This window comes from Lates calcarifer, linkage group LG20, assembly GCF_001640805.2.
Source record: "Lates calcarifer isolate ASB-BC8 linkage group LG20, TLL_Latcal_v3, whole genome shotgun sequence".
Lineage (NCBI taxonomy): Eukaryota > Metazoa > Chordata > Actinopteri > Centropomidae > Lates > Lates calcarifer.
The window spans coordinates 3,773,275-3,785,413 of NC_066852.1; the positions used below are offsets into that span (position 1 = coordinate 3,773,275).

General features: G+C 41.1%; 1 protein-coding gene across 1 annotated transcript in view; it reads right to left on the reverse strand.

Annotated features, from left to right (window-relative positions):
- LOC108893553 (calpain-5) overlaps positions 1 to 10,654 on the reverse strand; it is a 50,387-nt gene extending 39,733 nt beyond the window's left edge. Inside the window, exons 1-2 of the mRNA XM_018691672.2 lie at positions 10,562 to 10,654; positions 9,866 to 10,077 (exon numbers count right to left, since the gene is read on the reverse strand). The gene's annotated coding sequence lies outside the window, so the exon portion shown is untranslated. The remainder of the gene's footprint in view (positions 1 to 9,865; positions 10,078 to 10,561) is intronic.
- Between the last annotated feature and the right edge of the window lie 1,485 nt (positions 10,655 to 12,139).

The window sequence follows — 12,139 nt, forward strand, 5'->3', positions numbered from 1 at the left end:
CTCTACATATGAAAATGAATTGGATCGATACATTGGTAGAACATATCGACATATGTTTTTTGTACATGAGCTGTTAGAGCTGCAAAATTTTATGAATTTTCAAAGTTGGCAAAGAGGGAATATATTTATTTTATTCAAATTTCATATTTTTTGTTGTTCAATGAAAGAATCAATTAAAGTTCTTCTCTCAAAAATGTCATTTTCAAAATGTGTATTAGTTTACACAGATGTCTGTTTATGACAAAACAAAATGTTTATATATGATCAAGTTTGTATTAAATTTCCAGTTAATTCCCGTTAATTCCCAAATTCTTGTTAATTCCTTCTGTGTTCTGTAGATTCAGCAATAAACTGTCTTTAACAGAAATTTTGTCACCAGCAAAAACAAGACCAGCTGCTTGAAACCACCTCAGACCTCTTGTGGTTTTGACAATAACAACTTTTGTCTCTCAGAACCAAAGGCAAAAAAAAATACTGAATTCCTGCATGGCTGCCCTTGACCTGAGACACCCCATATTGGACCACAAGTCTGCCAGTTCTGTCTGCCTAATTTGCACACTGAAATCACATCACAAAGAATGCTTCTTAACACCAGGTGTAGATTAAAAACGTCCCACGATCCACGTCATTATCTAGGGACAAATCACATGTTAATAAATGATCCTGAACAATTCTGGTAAAGACTGAATCTAGGAGGTAATAATCCGAAGTAACTATGATAAAATTAAAGAAAACCTGTCTAATCACATATTTTTACTGCTTTTTACTAAGAGATCTTCATTTGCATGCCACACAATCTATTGGTTGATCAGTTTGCAATCATTTAGATCAGTTTTTTAAGCGAAAATACAAAACATTTACCTAGTTAGAGCCACTCAGAGGTGAATATTTCTAGTTCTTGTGGTCTTCTATGATAGTTACCGAATACCTTTGGGAATTAAACTATTGAACTCTCTCTCTACCTTTGCAGAGAGTCCCCTCAAATATAATGAATTAATTAGAAATTAGTCACAGAACCAAATGAAGTAATACAGCCTGCAACAACATACAAGTCCATGTAGCACACGGTATAAATGTGTAATCCAATCATTCCTGTGTGCACACTGCAGCACAGAAAAGTAATAAAACCAAAATCCAGCTTAGGTCTCTTAATGCCACATTACTACCAAGCAGCACTATAAAATAAAGTTATTTTTAATTGGACTGAGTCAACCTGTTCACCTTCCGGCGGTGCTCGGTGACATCTAATATCTGAGGAAAATGAAACGAGCAGAAAATGGAGGGACACCAAATCAGAGGGACGACAGGAGCAACGTGAAATCCGACCACTGCACCTTTCAAATAGCATTTACCTGAAGACACTGAGAGGTAACTTTTCCCGACATTCAGGGGAAATCCAATTCTTGTGACGAGTCCAAACAGGGTGGAGAAGAATTATAATGCTCAAGCCTTCACGTGCTACAGGTAACACATTTAAACACTCAAGTATTCTTTTATCTCTATGATCAAATATGTTTATAAAGGAGACTTCTTCCCTTCACAAACTGGTGGTGAAGGTCCACAAATGTATGTCATAAATAAATAAATAAACCTTGGGTCGGCACAGTCTTTGACCTGAATTAAAGAAAATATCCAGTAACTCCAATTCAGAGGAATTAACGAGCTAGTTGATTCTTGAGTGAGCGATAAAGTAAATTCCTGGGGGGGATGAGGAGGTCGCAGTTGGAAGCTAAATCCGACAGATGGCCTGGTGTCTTGGCTCGTGACTGCATTGGGGAAAACCATGCTGTCATCTGGCCTCCGCGGAGCGAGCCAACAGCATCACCTGCAGAGAACGAATCCTGAGAAGCCGCGGTGCTGGATGCCTCCACTACTGTGGCAGGCACAACAACAACAACAAGCAACACTTTGAATTTCAGCCAAGAGGTTACTTTCATGATAAACTGTCAGACTCACAGTATTATGCTTGAAAATTTTAAAGAAATTGTGTCTGCAATCACCCAATTTTCTAGCCTTAGCCAACCTAAGTGCAGCAGGACAAGCTGTAAACACAACATCTGACATATAACGACCTTATAAAGTTGATATGGTGAACATATTCGCAAACAGCTGCCTAGAAATACATCCAGAAAACACTGAGCAGCATTAGCATTCATTTAGAATCATGTGCCTGTCCATCTGATGAATATAAGTCCAATATTCACTCTACTTTTAGCTCTACAGCTGAGAAAAATAACTGGCTACTGAGCTGCTACGTGCTCCACTACACTCAGCTGTCAGTTTATTAGGTACACCTAGCTAAAAGTAATGCGGTTTCAACTGTATGATCATCTGTTTAGCCTACCTTCATTGATATTCACGGGGTGGATATAATAATAGAAAAGTGTCAGCAGAAAAGGAAGAAGACGAGAATGATCACAAGTTCCCTGACCCCAAAGGAAGCTCTTCAAATGTCTAATTTTATCAGACAAACAGTCCATAACCCAAAGATATTCAGTTTAATATGAAAGACAACTCAGAAAAAAGGAAAATATCCATATGTGAGAATTTGTAGCTATTTTTTCCTTAATAAATTCCTTAAAATAATTAATCTGTGAACAAAACTGCATCTGATTAATTTTCTTGAGATCAACTCAAGTTATGTCAAACCTTTCCTCTGTATTATCACAACACAAAACCAGTACCAGACAAAAACACAATCAAGAGTTCAGAATCACTGAGGTACACTGCAGATGATACTTTTATCTCTTCAACAGAGGCCAAAAAATGACTGAGTATCCCTTTATCTGATTAAATAATACTCCATTTCCGTCCTCTCTGCAGGTATTTTTCAGTATCTACTGGAAAACTTCTGACTTCTATTATTTATATTCTTCACAGATCGACACGGCTGCTCTGCACTGTTCCTGTTTCAATTACTTGATTTAGAGCTAATTATTTTTAAATTGTGTACACGTCTCACAAATTGTGCAGCATCTTGAAAAATAACTCTAAATTAAAGTTATTGGTGCTTGAAGTTTCTGATCTGATGTGACTCACAAAAGTCTTTTTTTTTTTCAGACTTTGCTTGCAGTTTTATTACTATCTAATGTCAACATTTCTGAGGTGCAGGCCAAAAGTCACATGACATTTAATTATCACCTGATATACATTAGGTTTGATGATCTTAACTCTGCTAACATTTGTATTTACTCAACTGGCTTTTATCCAAAGCAACTTAAAAGTGAGGGACAACGCTCACACCTCAATACAGCAGGAGACCTTGGACTAAGCACTAAGTACTAAATCTGTTCAATAAGACAAAGTGCAAGGAGATCAGGTGAAGAAGTGCACAGTAAGTGTGAGTTAGAGGTGTTAAAGGAGGAGGTGCAGCTCTCTTAAAGATAGAGAGGGACGCCCCTGCTCTGATCAGCATTTGGTCGAGGGAACCACAAACAAGAACAGTCTGGACTGAGGCTGATGAAAACATCACCGGCCAAAAAGTCCGGTGTAAAGTCTGCCAAATAAATAATCTGTTGTGTGACATATAAAATATGTTGACAACTGAAAGAATAACTCATGGATCTTATTTTCCCATGTAAATTATTGATAGGGACAGAAATCTTTGGAATCGGTGCAGAATCGATCAAGAACAACGTACCTGGCAATCACTACCAGACTCCATTGACAAAAGCAGTAATTTTAGCAGAACACAGGAGTTGCTGCAATATCACAACCTTGACTGGCTAGTTAGTTTGTGTTATTGAGTGACTTTCAGTGGTGAAGAAGCACTAGATCATTTACATGAGTAAAAGTACCACATGGTAACTTAACAAACTAACAGATGGAGGCAGCAGTGTCTCAGCAGCTTGAGTGTTCTGCTCGGTTAAATTTTTGTCAATGGAGTCTGGTTGAGATAAAAAGCAGCGTTTCTGGTGAATAAAGAGGTATAACTCTATCCATACTGTCGTCAGATAATTACATAACACTCACATAGTAGCATTTAGCACGACTCTGACATGTCACAGCAGACATTCTTTAAGGAGTTCAGTTTACTTTTCTTTAAATGTAGGTTGTTTAAAACACACTCTTGAATATTAGCAGACACATGCTCTGTAGGAAAGCATTAGTGACCTGAATTTGATTCGAGCGGCCAGTGGAGGTCAGTGAGCAGCAGAGTGACATGTGCCCTTTTAGGCTGATCGAAAACCAGACGTGCTGCTGCATTCTGCACCATCTGCAGGAAGAGAGGCCCGTTAACAAGGGCACTGCAGAGAGATAACCATGACCTGTACCAAGAGCCAGGTAAGGCCTGAAAGTGAAGGCTCAAACTTTCAGCAACACATTAAAAAGAGGGGCACAGATGCTTTAACGTGTAAAAAATGCTGCTAGACTCCAGACAGATGTTCAGAGACGTGACTTCAGCTCTTCTACAAGTGGGGAAACAAAACAGATGGGAGAATATTTGATGGAATAGAGATGAAACTCAATAAAAAACTGCCTGTGCTACATGAAGAGTGGGAGAAAGGGAGGATTCAGTCAAAAAAAGTAGCCAGTTTGACTGTTTACTGTCTGAAAGTCGGCAAAACAGCATCTCCCTCATTCATCATACTTACTGAACCACAACATTCAAATACACTGAATAAAATGATGATAAAACATTGTGAGCTAGGCATTTAACTGACAAAAGTTCGAATGAATAAACGTGGTGAAGCATGAGAAATAATCTGTCGCTGGGGAGAAACGTGCAGGAGGAGAGGACGAAATGACAGTTAAAGAATTCATGACTGACGGATGATACCGCCTCCGCCCGGCCCTTCACAAAACAACAGAGTCAGGATTCAGAAATGACAGGTCCTGCAGTGGAGAGAGGTGAAAAAGCTGGAGGGGGAAACAGCCATTCAATCAATGATCAATACTCAGAGGAGCGAGCAAGCAGGGAAACAAAGTGCCTCGTCCAACAGATGGGAACACTGTGGACATAATAATACACTGTCTAATGCAGCATTCCAGCAGTGTGTATAAATCATCAGCTGCAGCGCAACTCCAAAGTGTTGATCCAACATGACAAATAATTCATAATGCTTGTTCTCTGAGTGCGTGCGAAGCTCGTCCTACGCTGATTGTTTACCGAGCAGCATTAGAGACTTTCATGTCCTAACAGACCGATCCCGGTCGCAGCTTCTCTGCTGTAACTGGACGACACACGAGCATCGGTCCAGACTGCAAATTGCCCTTGCTTCGTTCTGCTATGCAAAGCCTTGCTGAGCAGGAGTAACTGCTGGTCAGCAGATGTCAACATTCATCTCATTCAACTGGTGTTGCGTGGCACTGTGAAGCAATACTGGCAAAGGTACCACAGGGTTTTGATGAGGGTATAATGGAAGAATCCTGAAAAATAGAACACTTCTCTGTATAAAAATACACATATACGGTGGTAATGTGATGCTACTACTGTGTGTTTATCTGCAACAAGCAATGCTGTGTAGATGTAGAGAGACAGACTTTAGAGACTAGACTCGAAGAGTTGACAGAAAACCTTCACAAGAGGGAGTCTGAGGTGAAATCTGACATCGCTGAAGGTTCAGGGAGCTTCAAAACACAGGAGCATGAATTATACATTCGCTGTATACCGTGTTATTGCTTCCTAAACTTTCTTTAAACCTGCAACAGCTCATGTTTGTTGGCCACCTGATGGGAACAGCTGCCTGCTGCAGCCAAGAACAACAAGAAAAAGAGTAAAGCTGAAGAGCGTAAAACCAAAACACTGAGGCTGAACGATGCTGTAAAGATTCACAGAGCTGAGGGGAAACTGCAGAGCTGATGTCTGTGGCAACAAAACACAGCAGCCTTCAGAAACTCCTGCACGTAAAACAAGGTTAATAAAACACTTCGCACTAACCAACTCCAAAGAAACACTTACTATAACAACAGACTGCAGCTAGCCCAAATATTAAGGCTACAAACAACCCATAATGCAACACTCTCTGTAAAAGATCGCAGCTACACTGGTGCTCTCTGCAGTCAAAAAGAATATCTGATGTTGTATACATGTAAATGTCTGATCCTCGTTGTTTATGCCTAAAGTAAAAAGAGGAAGAAGAAGAAAAGGAAGAGGAGGAAGAAGAAGAAGAGGAAAGAGGAGGAAGATGAACAGGAAGAAGACGACGACGAGGAAGAGAGGGAAGAAGAAGGAGAAGAGGAAGAGGAGGATGAATAGGAAGAAGATTAAGAAGAAGAAGGAGGAGGAGGTTGAGGAGGCCTAACACGGTCATGAATTCAGGACCATGGAGAGCTCCTGGTGTTATTAGCCACAGGGCAGTGTGGGCAGCACCACGGACAGCTCCTGTGCTGCAGCACTGAACAGCCAACCTTGTTTCTCACCAATCAACTGCTCAGGGAAAAAAGTCAAATCTACTTATATCCATGGAGGCAGCTTCACCAGAGGATAACAGCGTTCTGTCCTGACACTTATACAATTTCTTCCACACTCTCTCTCTCCCTGGCATTACAGCGAGAGCCTGTTACTTTAACAGTTTTATTCTGGGTATGATGTGGCCATGTTGTTGCTACTGACTCTAGGCTACTGAGTTTCTCTACAGTGACAAATTCAATACTGATGTACAGTGTGCATGAAGGAGTGAGCCAGGAAGCTTTGTTATCTTCTTTAGACCAACTACAAATAACATCAAGTGATAAGATTTTGTTTTTTAAAAGTCTATTTTACTGGTATTATTATTACATTTCTATCATTTTTATTTCTCCTGTGTATTAGCCTCAATTTTTTTGCGTTTAAATTTTACTGTTTTACATTTGAACTGTTTTATTATCAGCTTGTCAGTCATCTGTAACACACTTTTAAATTAAGAAATTCAACAACAAACAATATATAAATACTACCCAGTGGGTGCATTGGCACAGTACCTGCATTTATGTAGAAATCTGGTCAAAATATGGTCAGCTCTTCATCGAAGTTACAGTTATGAACAAACACAACCTGTTTTAACTGCTAACACATATTAAATATATCAAACGTTCAGTGTGGGTTGTAGAAATTACGTGAACCTCTCAGCTAATGACATCAACAAGGGCTAACTGGGGTCAGGAGTTAGCAAACATGGAGTCCAGTCAGTGAAACCAGACTGGAGGTGTGGTTTAGAGCTACTCTGACTTATGAAAAACACTCAAACTTCCAGGAGAAAAAAATGAATTCCAAAGTTTAAGAAGAAGTAAATATACTACAGAGAGACTTCAAACAGAGAATATCCAGCTTTTGGAGCCAGAATCCAGACTTAAACTCAGCAGAGATGCTGTTTAATGAGCTCAGAGAAACGTTCACACCACAGATCCTGAGAATATGTCTGAACTGAAGCAGCTTTTTTTTTTTTTTTTAAAGAATGGTCCAAACTTCCTCTTGAACATTATGCAGGTGGAGGAGCAGGGTTTTCTGTAAACATTTTCAGCCGACTACTTTCTCACTGTTTCAAGTCACTGTCACTTTCTATAACATCCAAGAGCATCACTGAGAAATATCGATTTTTAATGTTAAACTGCTTTATTCTGTGTTTTTACTCATTTCAATCACTTGGTTTGTTTGTTTTGGAGAGGAGGAAACCTGTGTGTATAATTTGGCTCTCAGTAAAAACCTCCTGAACGATGGACACTGAAGGAATCCTAACCCAAAGACCAAGCTGAGCTAACATTAGCAGCAAAATGAAACACAATGAGTCGTACGAGTTTGACAGCTACTTCTGACACCCAGCTTGACGTTGTATGCACTTGTGGAAAACCCTGGAAGAGCTGGACTGAGGTTACTGCTGCCCACCGGTTATCAACTTTTCCCACCAGCAACATGAATGTTTAATGTGTGTGCTCAATAAAGATGTAAAGGATTAGCACTGTTTGTGTGTTATTAGCTTGAGCACATCGTGTGCTGCAGGACTACAAAACTAAAGACAAAGCACATGAATATTCCAGGCTATAATAACAACACCATCAGAGATAAGGAGGAGAAGAAACTACATCTACACTCCAGGGAAAAACGTTATTTCCTCCTATTAGAAGCCATGATTATAACTACTCACAAAACTGTGCACTGCATCGTTAATGTGCACAGCGGGCTGCAACAGATTCTGGCAGTATTCTGGTCAGAGATCAGGGAGGAGCGAGTCCAGATGCTGGTGCTGGTGTTGTTGGTGGTGGTGGGGGGGGTGACTGATTGAGTCTGCTGCTGCTGACAGACTGATTACACTCTGAGAAGTGAATGGGGAGCAGTAATGCACCAGTATACCAGGCAAAGAAAGAGGGAGGGGTGCGCCAGACCATCCCTCATCCAACCTCCCCCTCGTCCTGCATCAGGGAGGGAGGGAGGGAGAGAGGAGGGCTATCCCAGCTTCCCATCCTCCCCAGCATCGTGATCTCCTCTCTGCAGTATCTCAGCAAGTGTAGGCTTGGCCATGACACACAACACTCACACTGAAAGTCACTTTTCCTCTTTAATTCCCTGCCACAATAAGAGCCCTCATACATCTGAACGCCATTAGCGACGGTGCACATCACTCAGACTTGTCCTACGTGAGGGAGAACAGACTCTGTCTTGGCAATAAAAGAATTTAATTTGCTGTAGGAATGAAATAAGACGTGGAGTTTCATTATCTCATCTCATCTCATATTTAATAGATTTTTCTTGAGGTAAAATTATGTGGGACGTTGTTTTTCCTCTCTCTAACAAACAATAGGGATATATTACTGTGAGATTATTAGGTTTAGTTTACTTTATTTATCACCTGAAGTTATCTGGGGCCAAATGTTGGATTTTAAAGACCTGTTTGTGAAGATTACAGCTGCTATTTTCATGTTAAATTAAACTGTATCATCCTACATTATATATGTGGAGCTAACAGCAGTGAGACTCAAATCTGTTATTAAAAACAGACATTCTCACAAGTTCTCTAGAGTGGTTTTAGACCCCAGGGGATCCCCCTTTTACAAGAAGCTAAGAGTCTCAAGACTCCCACTTTTTTAGGACCATGACGCCCTCGCACACAGCCTTTAAACTGGGGCTTCCACACAGGGCATAGACTATTAATGTGCATTTATTCCCCTCTTGGTGCTCTGCAGAACAATACACTTCTGAAATTATTAATTTATTGCTCCTCATGCAGTGGAAAACAGGCTCCACGGCATCAGACAGAGGCAGTAAAGGCACAGAGACACACTGTTAGACACTGAAACTTAAAGAGGAGCCACCATAAACAACTGATATTACACTTTAATCAGAGTAATATGATGTTTTATCTTAGAAAACTAGGATCTTTAAGAAGTCCTGAGGGTTTATTTTACAGTAATGGCTTCCATGTGTATTTAAGGCATGCTTGGCTTTGTTTTTGCTGTGCAGCTAAATAATATAAACGAGATTAAAATTTGAAATGCAACAATAAAAGCCCCACCTTTGCCAAACCCAATTAACGCCCATGCATCCCACTGAAGAGGAGAACAGGTCAGCAGCTCAGAGACCAGCGCAGCAGCTCTGATACGGGATATATGCCGCTATTTATGCGCAAAGTAAAAGCCTGTTTCTCACCGGTACAATTCGATGTTTCGATAAATATCAACCCCCCTCTTCTTCACCCTTCCACACATCCTCTCCCTCTCCCTCTCCCTCACCTCCCGCTGTCGGCTCACAGAAGGGCCATATAAATCAGACGGTGAGTAAGTAAAAGGATCTCGGATATCCTGAGATTTAACGAGCCGTTTCGTGCGCCTCGCCGACCGCCGCCTCTCCATCTCCGGCAGCCCCCCATCCCAAAAAAAAGCACCTGCCTGCCTTCCTGCCTGCCCCCCTCCCCCGAGAGAAGCAGTACGAACCGGTTCACGGCACGGTTACCTGGACTGAGGCCTCTCCCGTGGCAACGTGGTTCCCTCTCGGGTCCTCCTCCGGGGGTCCAGCTGGTCCGGCTCTCACTCTCCAGGGGGGGCTGCTGGGATTCCTCGCCTCTCTCTCTCTCTCCCTGGTCCGCTGGCAGAGCTCCTCTCTCCTCTCCTCCTCCTGCCGCGGAGCAGACGGGAGGAGAGGGGAGGGCCGGATGCACTCTCCTCCTGATTTCAAAATAAAAGAACTTAGTGGAAAAAAATGTAACGTTTGCTGGTGTATTTCTAAACATTCGTGGACAAATTCTTTCTTTTATAATTACAGAGACTATATCTATATTTTCTCGATATTTTTATTCGCAGTTTTATGATTTGTTGTCTGGATAAAGCACGTAAAAGCAGGTGCGCAGGTGTTCCTAATAAAGTGCTCAGTGCGTGTATGTTTTGTATGCACATTCTTATTTGTGAAAAAAACAACCCTCATAAATTTAACAGTGTAAAAAGTACGATATTTCTCTCTCAAATGTAGTAATTTATGAAAATACTAATTTAGAGTTAACGTACGTAACTACATTATAGCAATTATGCTAGCTACACCTATCGCTACTGCCCTCGCCCTAACCACGGAAGGTGTGGCGCTACATAAACATAATTTTAACGGGAGTGAAACAGCATATTAAAGAGCTGAAAGGAGAGTGAATAATGGACTTACATTTTCAATGTGTCCAGAAACGCACCGCCAAACGAAAGCTAACGTTCACGGGCATCCGTTGAATATGTAACAGTCCGCCATTTTGTTTCCGTTGCCCCCTTGTGGCCGAACAATCAATAAGATGTTTGAAAATTAATTGTGAAAATAATCTCTAAATAAGAACCGTGTACCATAAACCATAAACCAGAAATACAATTATTTTAAAGAAGCATATGTCTTCGTATAAGTATATGTAGTTTAAAAAAGCGAAAGTAATGAACATTCAAAGTCGTTTGTTTAACTACATGAACAAGAAACCGTAGTGAGTTATGCTGTGGGCTACACCTGCCATTTTGGCCGATATTTGTTTACATTTTGGAAAATTTAAGCACGCCGAATTCGCAATTAGCACTTACTATTTGTTATGCTATATTGAAAGTATTGTCAGCTTTCAATAAATTGCTTTCATACAGAAGGAAACCCAAAAATGTGATAATTGTCAGGCAAGTTCTGTAGTTAGAGGTAGCATATTTCTTTCTAATTACTAAGCGGATTTGTTTGTGATGGATATTCAATTCAATTCAATTCAATTCAATTTTATTTATATAGCGCCGTATCACAACAACAGTCATCTCAAGGCACTTTTCATATAGAGCAGGTCTAGACCATACTCTTTAAAATAGGTATTTACAGAGAGAGACCCAACAAATCCCACCAAGAGCAAGCACTAGGCGACAGTGGCAAGGAAAAACTTCCTTTTAAGAGGCAGAAACCTCGAGCAGAACCGGACTCAGGGTGGGCGGCCATCTGCCTCGACCGGTTGGGTTAAGAAGGAGAGGGGGGGGTAGAGAATAGCGAAAGAAGAACATAGCATAACACAGGTTCCATATCAGATGTAAGATGAGGCCAGTAATACAGCAGTAGTAGTGATAGTAGTGATAATTAAAGTATTAACTGCTAACACAGCAATACAACTAATAGCAGTATAAGTAATTTCTAATTCTAGCAGCAGGTGTTGAGTGGAGTTGTAGGAGCAGCAGGAGACTTGTCATCACAGATCAGACTCTACAGCTCCAGAGGAAGAAATACCTGCAGAAAGAGACAGAAGAAGAGAGAGAGAGACGGAAGAGCACAATACTACAGGAAAGGGGACATATTGAGTTAGTAACATGTAACATGGGATATGAATCCATATTGAGTGGAGAGAGAGAGAGAGAGAGAGAGAGAGAGAGAGAGAGAGGAGCTCAGTGCATCATGGGAGATCTCCCGGCAGTCTAGGCCTATAGCAGCATAACTAAGGGATGGTTCAAGCCTGAGCCAACCCTAACTATAAGCTTTATCAAAGAGGAAAGTTTTAAGCCTACTCTTAAAGGTACAGAGGGTGTCTGCCTCCCGGACCGAAACTGGGAGAAGGTTCCACAGTAGAGGAGCCTGATAACTGAAGGCTCTGCCTCCCATTCTACTCTTGGAAACTCTGGGAACCACCAGTAAACCAGCATTTTGGGAGCGCAGAGTCCTGGTGGGATTGTAGGGGACTATGAGATCTTTAAGGTAAGATGGAGCCTGACCATTAAGGGCTTTGTATGTGAGGAGGAGGAT